The sequence below is a fragment of the Erythrolamprus reginae genome, chromosome 3, assembly GCF_031021105.1.
Source record: "Erythrolamprus reginae isolate rEryReg1 chromosome 3, rEryReg1.hap1, whole genome shotgun sequence".
NCBI classification, from domain to species: domain Eukaryota; kingdom Metazoa; phylum Chordata; class Lepidosauria; order Squamata; family Dipsadidae; genus Erythrolamprus; species Erythrolamprus reginae.
The window spans coordinates 43,667,822-43,681,408 of record NC_091952.1 but is presented as its reverse complement, the minus strand read 5'-3'; the positions used below and the strand labels follow the sequence as shown (position 1 = coordinate 43,681,408).

The 13,587-nt window shown below is 42.0% G+C and overlaps 1 long non-coding RNA gene across 1 annotated transcript in view; it reads left to right on the top strand.

Annotated features, from left to right (window-relative positions):
- The window catches only part of LOC139163832 (uncharacterized), a 58,357-nt gene extending 46,652 nt beyond the window's left edge, over positions 1-11,705 (top strand). The window contains exon 3 of the long non-coding RNA XR_011558530.1: positions 11,618-11,705. This is a non-coding gene — a long non-coding RNA (uncharacterized lncRNA). The remainder of the gene's footprint in view (positions 1-11,617) is intronic.
- The last annotated feature ends 1,882 nt before the right edge of the window (positions 11,706-13,587 follow it).

Here is a 13,587-nt window from a genome sequence, read left to right as displayed (position 1 = left end):
CCCTGTTTAAAAAGTTTGAGGATCCCTGATCTATACTGACAACATTTTCTGCCGATATAACTCAAGGAGAGTAAGTGCTATTTTTCCAGTAGAATTTTCTGCTGGTAAAAAATGAATTTATTTTAATTCTTGTTGCCCTCCAGTTGATCTTTGGCTAGTTTTTGGAATCAAATCTTTAATGTAGGACCGAATACTATAGGATCAAAATTTTACTTTATACAAATGAGTATATTGCCCTGAATCACAGAGATATTTTGTCTTTCTGGTTCCTATGCAGTAAATACTCAACTGGGCTTGTGCCTTTGAAGATCAATATTCTAGAACATGGGTGTCAAACTCAAAACCGTGGTACTTAGATCTGGCCTGTGGGCCGCCCTGGAAATAGCGCAGTGCTTCTGCGCGGTGCTTCTGCGCTTCCCAAGCTCTGTTTTCAGCTGCCATGGCCTCCTGCAACCCTCGGCCAATGAAAACTGAGCTTGGGAAGACCACCACAAGGGCCCCCAACAGGAGTGATGTCAAGCTGGCCACACCTACCCAGGCCACACTCAGCCTACCCTCTCTGAGGTCAAACACAACCCTGATGCAGCCTTCAATGAAATCAAGTTTAATGCCCCTGTTCTAGAATGTTTTCTTGCTGAGCTGTTGAACCTACTACTTTCCACTTAATTGCCCAAATCTCTTCTTTTACTGCCATTTAGTGAGCAATTATGGGCTTCTCCAAGTATGCCCATATCACTCCAACACTCCGCAGTCTGCATTGGCTGCCGATCAGTTTCCGGTCACAAATCAGTTTCCGGTCACAATTCAAAGACCTATAAAGCCCTTCATGGCACCGGACCAGAATATCTTCGGGACCGCCTCCTGTCGCACGAATCCCAGCGACCGGTTAGGTCCCACAGAGTTGGCCTTCTCCGGGTCCCGTCGACTAAACAATGTCGTCTGGCGGGACCCAGGGGAAGAGCCTTCTCTGTGGGGGGCCCGACCCTCTGGAACCAGCTCCCCCCTGAGATTAGGATTGCCCCCACCCTCCCTGCCTTTCGTAAACTCCTTAAGACCCACCTTTGCCGTCAGGCATGGGGGAACTAAAACACCTCCCCCTTGCCCATGTTGTTTTGTTGATTGATTGACTGTGTGCCTGTTTTTTATATATACTGTTTTTATGAGATTATTAATTTAAATTGCAACTAGATGGGTGGGCATTGGATTTGGTATTATGTACTGTACTGTTTTTTTATTATTGTTGTGAGCCGCCCCGAGTTTGCGGAGAGGGGCAGCATATAAATCCAATAAACCTAAACCCTAAACCTAAACCTAATATTCACTAAATAGAATATTTTAGTTTTTATTATGTTGAAAAGTGTTCGGAAACTTCAGATCGTGCAGAACGCAGCCGCGAGAGCTATCGTGGGGCTTCCTAGATTCGCCCACGTTTCTACAACACTCCGTGGCTTGCATTGGCTGCCGATCAGTTTCCGGTCACAATTCAAAGTGTTGGTCATGACCTTTAAAGCCCTCCACGGCATTGGACCAGAATACCTCCGGAACCGCCTGCTACCGCACAAATCCCAGCGGCCGATAAGGTCCCACAGAGTTGGCCTTCTCCGGGTCCCGTCGACTAAACAATGTTGTCTGGCGGGCCCCAGGGGAAGAGCCTTCTCTGTGGCGGCCCCAGCCCTCTGGAATCAACTCCCCCCGGAGATTAGAACTGCTCCCACCCTCCTCGTCTTCCGTAAACTACTTAAGACCCATCTATACCGCCAGGCATGGGGGATTTGAGACACCTTTCCCCCAAGCTTATTATAATTTATGTTTGGTATGTATGTGCTGTTTGGTTTTTAATTGATAGGGTTTTTTAGTTTTTTCTTAATATTAGATTTGTGCCTGTACAATATTGTTTTATCGCTTGTTGTGAGCCGCCCCGAGTCTTCGAAGAGGGGCGGCATACAAATCTAATAAATTATTATTATTATTATTATTATTATTATTATTATTATTATTATTATTAATTTGCTTTCTCCCGCCCCCCAAACTTCTTCAAATGTTTCTTTTTTTCTTTTATCCTGGAAAGGTATATATTTTTCATCACTCTATTCGTTTTTCATGACTTGTTAGTAACACGTTTCTTTAACTTTAGTCTCTTTGCAATTATTTCAGCTTTAGGTGCAAATTCCCATCCTCAAACATTTGTAATAAATGGGTATCTTGAATATCTTTTCATCGGGATGAAGAACTTTGTAAAGATTTCAATGTCTATTGCCGCAATTTCATGCCTCAAATATGATGGAACATTGTTCTACCTTTTTCATGCCTTGCTCTTTGAGGAGGCTTTAAAAGCTATTACTATGATTTCTGTGAGAGCATATTTATTCTCCGTCTCAGATGCTTCTTTACATCACCAGCTTCAAATAGAAAACCAAGTTCTTCCCTTGAGATCAGGGACTTTGATTCCAGGAATATTGCTTCTATCTCTGGTATGGCACTCAAGAAGACAAACTTGGGCTATATTTTGCTTTTTCCATAGGAAGAAATATAGCACAAATTCTTATGCCCACAGCAATGCAGCATCAAGTTCTACACTTTTTGTAGTGGCCAGATGAAACATTAACCATTCTGCTACAGTCGTTGGTTGCAGGACAATCACTTTCCTTTTTGTTAACACTTCTTCCTTTATGGTACCTCTACTTACGAACTTACAGTGGTACCTCTATTTACAAACTTAATTCGTTCCATGACCAGGTTTTTAAGTAGAAAGGTTTGTAAGAAGAAGCAATATTTCTCATAGGAATCAATGTGAAAGCAAATAATGTGTGCGATTGGGGAAACCACAGGGAGGCCCTGTCTCCTCCCAGGAGATTCCTAGAGAGGCCCCATGGAGGCTTCTCCACGCGTTTTCTGGCCCTGTTTCCTTCCAGGAGATTCTTAGGCCCCACGGAGGCTTGTCCCTGCCTTTTCCAGTTACAGTTTCAGAGGCTCGAGTGGAAAATGGTTCTTGAGAAGAGGCAAAAAAATCTTGAACACCCGATTCTTATCTAGAAAAGTTTGTGAGTAGAGGCGTTCTTAGGTAGAGGTACCACTGTACAGTGGTACCTCGACATACGAGTTTAATTCGTGCCAGAGCCGAGCTCGTATGTCGATCAATTCGTATCTCGAATGAATGCATTTAGATTTGGCTTTTCGCGCCAAGATAACTGGAAAAAATGGAATTCTTGCGCCACCTAGTGGACGCTCGGCTCATATCCCGAATTTGAGCTCGGGTGTCGAACAGAAATTTTGCTCGCGTCTCAGCTCGTAACTTGGAATACTCGCATGTGGAGCAGCTCATATCTAGAGGTACCACTTTATTTGATTTTAGAAGCATCTCAGCCTCAGCAGCATTTTGGTCCTACCTTATCTGAACAGACTTCCAAGAATTTCTCCTGAGAAATATTAAATATGAACTAATATAACCACATATTAGCTCTTGGTCTAGGCGTTTTACCCAGACTTAGTCACTTGATTGGTGTAATTTATGTTTATGCCCTAGTGGTTTGACATTAGATGGGGATTCCTTCCTATGCTGCATTCTTGATTGTAGCAAATGATGCTGTTCTATTTGTTATTAATCCATATTCTTTTCATATCGGTAGGAACAATACGGTATTTATAGTTGAAGGTCTCTTTAGAATTTTTATTGCCAACTGCTTTCTTGGTATATCTCCTTGCTTTGCTAAATGACCATTACCTGGATAGTACTTGTGTTTTCAAGTGTGGGACTGTTAGTTTTCTATAGTTTTATCTTCAGATTCCTCTTTATATGTAAGCAGGCCTTTCCTATAGCACAGTAGTGGATTTCTTTGGAATTAGCTTTGACTTAAATATCTAGCCATCTTTTGCTACCACAGGAATTTCTGCTTTCATTTCCCTCTATACAGGTAGTTGTTTCAGTGACTATACATTCACTTCCTTAATGTATTTAGAAGCTTCTACTTACACCAATTTATCAGTCACTTCTGATATTTCTTGGCCAATTATGCATTAAGAGCCAGAATATTATATTTCATATCCAGACTCAACCACTGTATACCAGAACTGTCATCGTTACCTGATCCGTCATTGGGACATCAACTTCTGTATCCAAAGGTCTTTTGACACATCCAGAACATTTTCTGAATATGTCCAGGGCTGAATAACAATATATTTTTTAATTACTCTATCCCAAAATTCTGTTATAGTTGATTCTTCAAAGAATAGGCTCACTTAAAATGCCTTCCACACTCATGAATAAGGAAATATGAAAACTTCTGGATTTTTCCATTCAGCTCACCATACATCCATGACTCATCATTCGTATTTTTCCTACGGGAGAAGATGGCTATGGTTTTTGAACATTTACCTGAGGACAAGAATCTTTTGGTTTAGATATTTTATGCAGAAGCGTGCCATTTATTTGAGCCACAAATCAATACATCCTGCCATGTTGCAGACTGTGCATAAAATAATATAGCTGGAGTTTTTTCCCTCAGGAGGCATGCATGGCTGCACTTCTCTGGCCCTGTCAATGAAGACCAGCCCCTATCAAAGATTTGCCATTCAGTGATGCAGGCGTCTTAACAATAGGATGGATGATGCCTTAGATAGAATTCACTAGTTGAGAAATAAGCCGAATACATAGAGATTAATTCACAGTCACTTGCTCATCTTTTCAATACTGGGGCATACCGTAGAGCTTCATATTGACAGTGTCCAAAAGGATAGTCAGTTAACCAAGAAAACGGAATTTGAAGATTTGTTGGCTTCAAAACCAACTGTGATTAATTTAGCCAATTGTGGCATTGTTGGCATGTCTTGGTTTAGCTAGGCTATGAAACCTTCGACATCACCGAGCAAAGAATTTTAACAGAGAGTGGATGTGTGATAAAGCCAAGACACAGATAAGTATTATTTACATATAAACAAAATATAAACAATCCAGAATAAGCACGAAGCAAATACAGTGGAACCCCGACATAAGAGCTGCTCTACTTAAGAGCAACTCGAGATAAGAGCTGGGAGGGGAGAGATATTTTTGTTCTACTTACAAGCCCAAATTCGAGATACAAGCGCCAAGGAGCTGTCTCCTGAAGCCAAACGCTAACTTCCGCGTTCGGCTTCAGGAGACAGCTGCGAAGCGGCGCGCGTTTTAAAAGGTTGCAGCCGGCCTGGGGGGCTCGGGGGGGGTGCTTGCAGCTTTCTTTCTTGCTCTTTTTCTTTCTCTCTTTTACCTTCCCTTCCTCTATTTCTTCTTTTCTTTCTCCTTCCCACCTTCTTCCCTCCCTCCCTCCCTTCACTCATTCCTCTCTTACTCTCCCCTTTCATAAGTTTCCTTGCTTCCTTCCTCTGTTCCTGTCCCTTCCCCCTTTCTTTCTTTCTTGCTCTTTTTCTTTCTCTCTTTTACCTTCCCTTCCTCTATTTCTTCTTTTCTTTCTCCTTCCCACCTTCTTCCCTCCCTCCCTCCCTTCACTCATTCCTCTCTTACTCTCCCCTTTCATAAGTTTCCTTGCTTCCTTCCTCTGTTCCTGTCCCTTCCCTCTTTCCTTCCTTCCTTCCCACCCTCCGTCCATTCATTCACCCATTCCTCTCTTGATCGCTTAAAGCCGGTCCCTGGTGCAAAAAGGGTTGGGGACCTCTGTCCTACAGGATTGGGTGGCAGAGAAGTTGAACATATGTAAATTTAAAAGTTTAAGAAAGTTTACAAGTTAAGTGAAAGAAACTTCATTATTCATTTATATGTACATGTACATTTCTTCATTAAAAACATGTCTTTCTGCATAATTTAGACTAACTTTGTGAGTTTTTTGAGGGCTGGAACCAATTAAAATTATTTACATTAATTCCTATGGGGAAAAGTCGTTCGAGATAAGAGCTGCTCGACTTAAGAGCCCAGGTCCGGAACGAATTAAACTCGTATCTCGAGGTACCACTGTACAGGATAATAAGCACTGAGCAATTACAAGATTAGAAGCACAAAGCAAAATACAATATAGATAATAAGCACAAAGCTTATACAAGAAAATACGCACAAAGCATAAACACAACTCCCCTTCTCTCAGGCAATGACTGACTGAGCAGAAATGTGCGTCACAGCCTCATTTGAGGGATGGGATACTGGCGCCCTCTAATGACGTACCAGCTTAGAATAATATTAACCCTTTATGTACAAGTTTTACAGTAGCAACTGTAACATTTAAAGTGACGGTACAAGTTTACAGTGGCAAACCCTAACACACATGTACTCCTGGACTAACAGGCATTACTCACCACAAGAACAGTTGTGATGTTCTTTCTGGTTGAATGCCAGACTCTCATTTCTCCATCTCCTATTCTGACTTTGAGGAATCATGCAAGAAAGGGAAAAGGAGCATTGGTTCTATAACAACCAATATATTTATGTTAGTTTTATGTACTTTTCCTTCCTCCTTTTTCTAAGATGGATCCTAAATGGAGCTTCTTCTTTATTTTTTTAACCAGCTATTTTTCAATTATTTAAGGACATAAAAATAGCATTCCTTACGGCAGTGTTTCTCAGGGAGGTAAATAAGATAGAGGGAGAAATATATTTTCAGACTTGCAAGATTCTGTTATTTTAGTCTTACAATAAAGTAGAATTTGCTTATATAGTTGCATTTCTGGTGAGGATGATAGAGCAGGATAGAGTATCAAAGTTTCATTTCCTTTGATGTTGAATTCAGAAAAAGTGTCTTAAAGAAAGACAGTATGTATTTTTAAATCTACACCTTGGTGTTGACTCCAAGTTTATCTTTTCCTAATTATATTTATTTATTTATTTATTTATTTATTTATTTAGTTAGTTAGTTAGTTAGTTAGTTAGTTAGTTAGTTAGTTAGTTAGTTAGTTAGTTTTCTGTCTGGGTCACTCTAGAAGCCAATACCAACCCAAAAAGAGAAGCCAGACACACTGGTAAAAGGCAAAGGCAGTTTTATAAAATTCAAGAAAAACACAGGTAACAGAAAATGTCCTTACAAACAGGAAAATGCTGTATCTTCAGATATATCCACGAAGGCAAAAGTCCATGCAGCAATACAGAATTCTTGCTGCCAATCCGAGGCTGTAGATAGCAGACCTACACCTCCCACGGGTCTTCCAAAGCTGCTGGGCCACAAGCCAGGAACAGAGATGCCGAGAAACAAGACAGGATAACGTAACTCCAAACTGATAACACTCCACTTGGCTTCAAGGGCTTGCCTGCCTTTTAAACCCTGCTAAGGAGACCACACCCAAACCCAGCTGTTCCTAATTCAGTGCTGATAATACTTCTTTAATTGCTCCTTTCTTTGATCTGACCGTCTCTGTCGCATGTCAATGACGGCTTGTGCGTCATCACCTAATGACTTCAAACTACTGGCTGGGGAGAGCCCCCCCCCCCGGGCTCTCATGCTGTTCTCCTTCATCCCATTCCTGCTTTTCCTCTCCCCCGTCCGACTGTTCAGCCCCCTCCTCTTCGCTGTCATCCTCCTCCGGGCATGGAGCCAGCAGAGACACAGCCGGTCCCTGAGCAGCCTCAGGCTGAACCACAACAGTTAGTTAGTTAGTTAGTTAGTTAGTTAGTTAGTTAGTTAGTTAGTTAGTTAGTTCGACTTCTATGCCGCCCAATCCCAAAGGACTCAGGGTGGCTTACAACAATATAAAATACAAAAAACAATTAAAAAAGAAGTCAAATATACAATCGGACAATAAAGCCAGATGAATGTCCTCTCTCAGTTAAAAATATGTCCTTAGTTGATCCATTTGAGTTGAAATCAATATCCTTGTGTGAATCTAATCCACCTTCAACAATTAGATGCAAATACTGTGAACAATAGCAAGATGGGCACTAAAAACTGAGGATGTACAACCCTAACTTTTCTTCTACTGCTGTTTCCACCTTCCCTATTGCCCCTATAACCAGTCAATTCTTCTGACATTGTGCCAAAAATGGAGATGCTTTTTCTCCATCTTAGTGGAGGTTTAGTTTGATGCAATAGGAAGAGCTCAATTCACTGATGTGGTGTTTAACACGCTGAAGAGGTATTTAGAATATAGCTGTTTGCTACAATTTTAAGAGGAGGTTTATTCACTTAATGGAATGTATATGTAGAAGGTTTAAGATTGACATCTTTGGGATTAGTTTAGCCTTGCATTTTTCCCAGAGGTCATTGTCATACCGCTCTGGAGGTTTATTTTACAAATGGGGCTAGCATTCTTCTTGGGACTACATGATAAAAAGTAATCCATAATGTTTAATTTACTGTCTCCATAGCTAGTATAGCCATTTTTCACATAATCATTTTGAATTAGAACTAGTTGCATGGATGGATGGGGGAGCCAGCAGACTGGCTGTTGGAATTTGATGGAGGTTCTGAGAAGCTGTGCGGATAGAAAGTAGAGCTGAAAGCTCGACTTTCATATTTTTATATCTTCACTGAAGCAAATTGAAAGCTAAGGTACCTTTAACACTTTCTATCAGATTATTACAAGAAGAAAAAGGGAGTTATAATTCAATTCAATTCAATTCAATTTATTAGATTTGTATGCCGCCCCTCTCCGAAGAGTCGGGGCAGCTCACAACAGTACTAAAAACAGTATAACAATGGAACAAATCTAATAATAAAATTATATTAAAAAAAACCCAACAATTTAAAAAACACAGCACATACATACCAAAAATAAAATATAAGAAAGCCTGGGGGAGATGTCTTAATTCCCCCATGCCTGGCGATATAGGTGGGTCTTGAGTAACTTGCGAAAGACAAGGAGAGTGGGGGCCGTTCTAATCTCCTGGGGGAGTTCATTCCAGAGGGCCGGGGCCACCACAGAGAAGGCTCTTCCCCTGGGGCCCACCAAACGACATTGTTTGGTCGACGGGACCTGGAGAAGGTCAACTCTGTGGGACCTTATCGGCCGCTGGGATTCGTGCGGTAGAATGCAACCAATAGTCCTGTACATCTCAGAATACTGATGCAGCCCATTAATATAGAGGGAAGAGGATTGTTGAAATAATATTTGCAGTGTGGCAGTTCCTTCTGATAAAAAAAATAAGACAAAGGATTGTCTACAATACAGTGTTCCCTCGATTTTCGCAGGTTTGAACTTCGCGAATAGCCTATACCACGGTTTTTCAAAAGGTATTAATTAAAAAATACTTCACGGGATTTTTTCAATATCACGGTTTTTGCTGCCCAATGACATCATACATCATCACCAAACTAATAATTTTTGCAAATAAATAATAAAAAAATAATTATTGTTAATAAATAATTATGTTTATAAATATCAGGATCACTAAGTGTCTTATTCAATGGTGAGTACCAGTAATAATGGTGAGTAAATAGTTGTTAAGGGAATGGGAAATGGTAATTTGGGGGTTTAAAGTGTTAAGGGAAGGCTTGTGATACTGTCCATAGCCCAAAATGGTGTATTTACTTCCGCATCTCTACTTCGCGGAAATTCGACTTTCGCGGGCAGTCTCGGAACGCATCGCCCGTGAAAATCAAGGGAACACTGTATGTCATTTTATAAAATAAGGATGGGAAAATTTGAAGGGTCACTGGTTGAAATTCAACCCTTTGACCTTCCAAAGAGCTGCAAGAAGCTATTCAGGAATAGTATAATGTCATTGGAAAGGGCAGAACTGATTTTTTTTTTCTGGGGAGGATACTAGGGTACTCCCACCTGGCAAACTACTTGAAATAAGGTCCTGAAATTTTGTCATTTTGAAACTAAATTTCAATAGCATGAAATGGCAGTATAAGACAGCACCTGTAATATAGGTAGCTTTTTAAAAGTCCATTGTAACTTCGAACTGTCACTAAATGACCAGTCCTAAGTTGAGGACTATTGTATAGTCAAAATATTGTCATTTCTCGCAAAACTTTGTACTGAAGTAGAAGGAATTTATATTTCCCTGCCCCGAAGTCTACAAGGCATTGACAACTTTCACAAATACCAATAAATTGCTAACTCTTTCACTTTCTTAATCTGCTGTAGAAATAAGAGGAACTTCCTAATATCTGGGAGATTTCAGAATATTAATGAGAGATCCTATAACAGCAAACCTTTTTTCCCTCAGGTGCCAAAAGACCATGTGTGCACACTGTTGCGCATGCACGAGTGCCCACGCCCATAATTCAATGCCTGGGGAGGACAAAAACAGCTTCCCCCACCCTCCCGGAGGCCCTCTGGAGGCCGGAAATGGCCTGTTTCCAAACTTCTGGTGGGCCCAGTAGGCCGGTGTTTTGCTCTCCCCAGGCTTCAAACCCTTCCCTGGAGCCGGGGGAGGGTAAAATTGCTTGCCCCCATCCCCTCCCGGAGGCTCTCTGGAAGCCAAAAATGCCCTTCCAGAGCTTCTGTGCAAGCCAAAAGTCAGCTGGCCGGCACACACATGCACGTTGGAGGTGAGCTATGGCAACGACTCGTGTGCCAGCAGATATGGCTCCGCGTGCCACCTGTGTGGCACCCATGCCATAGGTTCGCCATCGCATATAACTATGTAATAATTGGTAGAAGCTCTGTTTCTACTTATTCATTATTGTATTTATATTATTTGAATACATTTGCTAAGGATTTTTCATTCACCTGTGGAAAAAAATGAGATTGTTTTTACCTGTTTTACCTGCCATTGATGAACTCTGTCTCATCATTTTGGTTGTTGTTTTTCTGATATGGGCTCCTATTTTAAAGAGTTAAATACTATAAATATGCCAATCCTGAACATAAACAGTCTCTACAAATAATACAGACAAGAAAACTTATAATTCTGTCAATAAAAGTTTATGCAAACTATTACAAGAGAGAACCAAGGATGATAGGCTGGGTTAACATGACACACTAACACATAGTTGACATAATCTCTACATGGGGCTACCTTTGAAAAGTGTTCGGAAACTTCAGATCGTGCAGAATGCAGCTGCAGAATGCAGCTGCGAGAGCAATCATGGGCTTCCCTAAATATGCCCATGTCACACCAACACTCCGCAGTCTGCATTGGTTGCCAATCAGTTTCCAATCACAATTCAAAGTGTTGGTTATGACCTATAAAGCCCTTCATGGCACCGGACCAGATTATCTCCGGGACCGCCTTCTGCCGCACGAATCCCAGCGACCAGTTAGGTCTCACAGAGTGGGCCTTCTCCGGGTCCCGTCAACTAAACAGTGTCGTTTGGCGGGACCCAGGGGAAGAGCCTTCTCTCTGGCGGCCCCGACCCTCTGGAACCAACTCCCCCCAGAGGTTAGAATTGCCCCCACCCTCCTTGCCTTTCGTAAGCTCCTTAAAACCCACCTCTGTCGTCAGGCATGGGGGAACTGAGATATTCTTTCCCCCTAGGCTTCTACAATTTATGCATGGTATGTTTGTATGTATGATTGGGTTTTATAACAAGGGTTTTTATCTGTTTTACTATTGGATTGTCACATGCTGTTTTTACCACTGTTGTTAGCCACCCCGAGTCCACGGAGAGGGGCGGGATACAAATCCAATAAATAAATAAAATAAATAAATAAATAATCATGGCTTTCTTAATTTTTGCTACTGCATATCTCATCTCCTGCTCCATTTCCCCTTTGCATTCTTAACGGCTTTCCCTTTCCCCTTCTTTTCCTGCAGTCGATTTTGTTGTCAGCCTCTATCAAGCGGGAAGGAGATTCTCCAACAGCGTCACCCCATTCCTCAGATGATATTCATCACTCTGACAGATACCAGGTGAGAATGATACCAGGAGGAGTCAGCTGATGACTGAAAGCCAGGAGCTACTAAATGGCACTAACAGATCTTTCAGGGAATGATGTTAGGCTTTGTATGCCATATGTAAATTCAGATAATTGCTGTTTGATGCATAGGTTTCTTTATCTTCGAAACCTTGACTAAACAGTACTGTAATACAACAATATTACAAATTTCTTTGAGAGGTTTATATCCACTTTTTATTTTTTTTCATTGCTTTATGTCATAGTTGTGGTTGATAAAGAGGATTGTTGAGTATGAGAATATTTGTGTGTGACAATACAATAGCCTAATAGTACAATATTGCACAGACATTGCTTTTCAAGTGGATAAAAAGAAACAGACCAAGAAGAGATAATTTATTTATTATTTATTATTTGGACTTATACGTCACCCCTCTCCAAAGACTCACAACATATAAAAACAATAGGAGCATCCTAAATCCAAATTTAAAATCATTTTAACTAATCTAAAAAACCCCAAGTCCTTAAAACTCAAAAGTAACATTAGAAACCAATCACTCCCATTTAAACAGTCAGACATACATTACATTAATTGGCCAGGGGCGAATATCTTAACGGCCCCAAGCCTGTCGGCAGAGATGAATCTTTAGGCTCTTATGGAAGGCGAGGAGGGTGGGGGCAGCACGAATCTCTGGGGGAGCTGGTTCCAGAGGGCCGGGCCCCACACAGAGAAGGCTCTTTCTCTATGCCCCGCAGGCAATGTTGTCAAGCTGACGGGACCTGGAGAAGGCCGACTCTGTGGGACCTGACCTTATGTATTTATAATTATATTTAAGGCTCCTATTCTGAAAGAAGCATCTGATGCAATTGTTTTAAGCAAACAAAATTTTGTTTTCTTAATGCTCAGCAATGTTTTAACAGTTGCTTATTACAGTATCAAAGCACTTTTATGTTGTAATGCAGTGTTTCTCAACCTGGGCAGCTTGAAGTCTGTCTGTGGAATTCTGGGAGCTGCCCAGGTTGAGAAACACTGGTACAATAGGTTCTTGTTTTTACTGTCCAAAGTCATTGTCCAGATGAGCATCTTAATTACATATAACATTCTACTAGTAAAGATTTTTTCAATAAACTTCAGATATAAGGTGGTAATGAATTTTATAAATAAATAGCAATATTATTTAGACATATACTGCTTCATTAAGTGGGCTGCATCCTAATTGGAAAATAAGATGCATAGTTATTCTAATTAACTCTACTAATAGGATACTCTCTCTGCATAGTGTATATCTAATTTATGTATACAGTGATCCCCCGGGTATCGCGACCCCGATCATTGCGAACGGGCTAACTCGCGATTTTTAAACCCGGAAGTCAAAACACCATCTGCGCATGCGTGCCCTTTTTTTATGGCCACGCATGCGTAGATGGCGCCGGGCAGATCAGCTGCTGGGCGGCTTCCCTGGGTCTTCCCCCTCTTGCTGGCGGGAGGGCGAGCATCAGCGAGGAGTTTCCCCACCGCCCACGCAAACTCCTCGCTGCCGCTCGCCCGCCCTTCGCCCGCCCACGGCGTTCGCTCCCCCTCTTGCTGGCGGGAGGGCGAGAAGCCCCCCCAGCACCCGCTCGCCCGCCCTTCGCCGCTCGCCCGCCCTTCGCCCGGCCACCCGCCCTTCGCTCGCTGCTCGCCCGGCCACCCGGGTTCGGGGGGGTGCTGGCAAGCCCCCCATGGCGGCGGCGACGTTTTAAAACAGCCGCGCCGCTTCCCAGCTGAGTCCCCTTCCCAGGAACCCCAATCTTCGGCTCCTCGCTAGCGCTGCGGAAGTAAAAACACCATCTGTGCATGCCCAGATGGTGTTTTTACTTCCGCAGCGCTACTTCGCGAAAACCCGATCA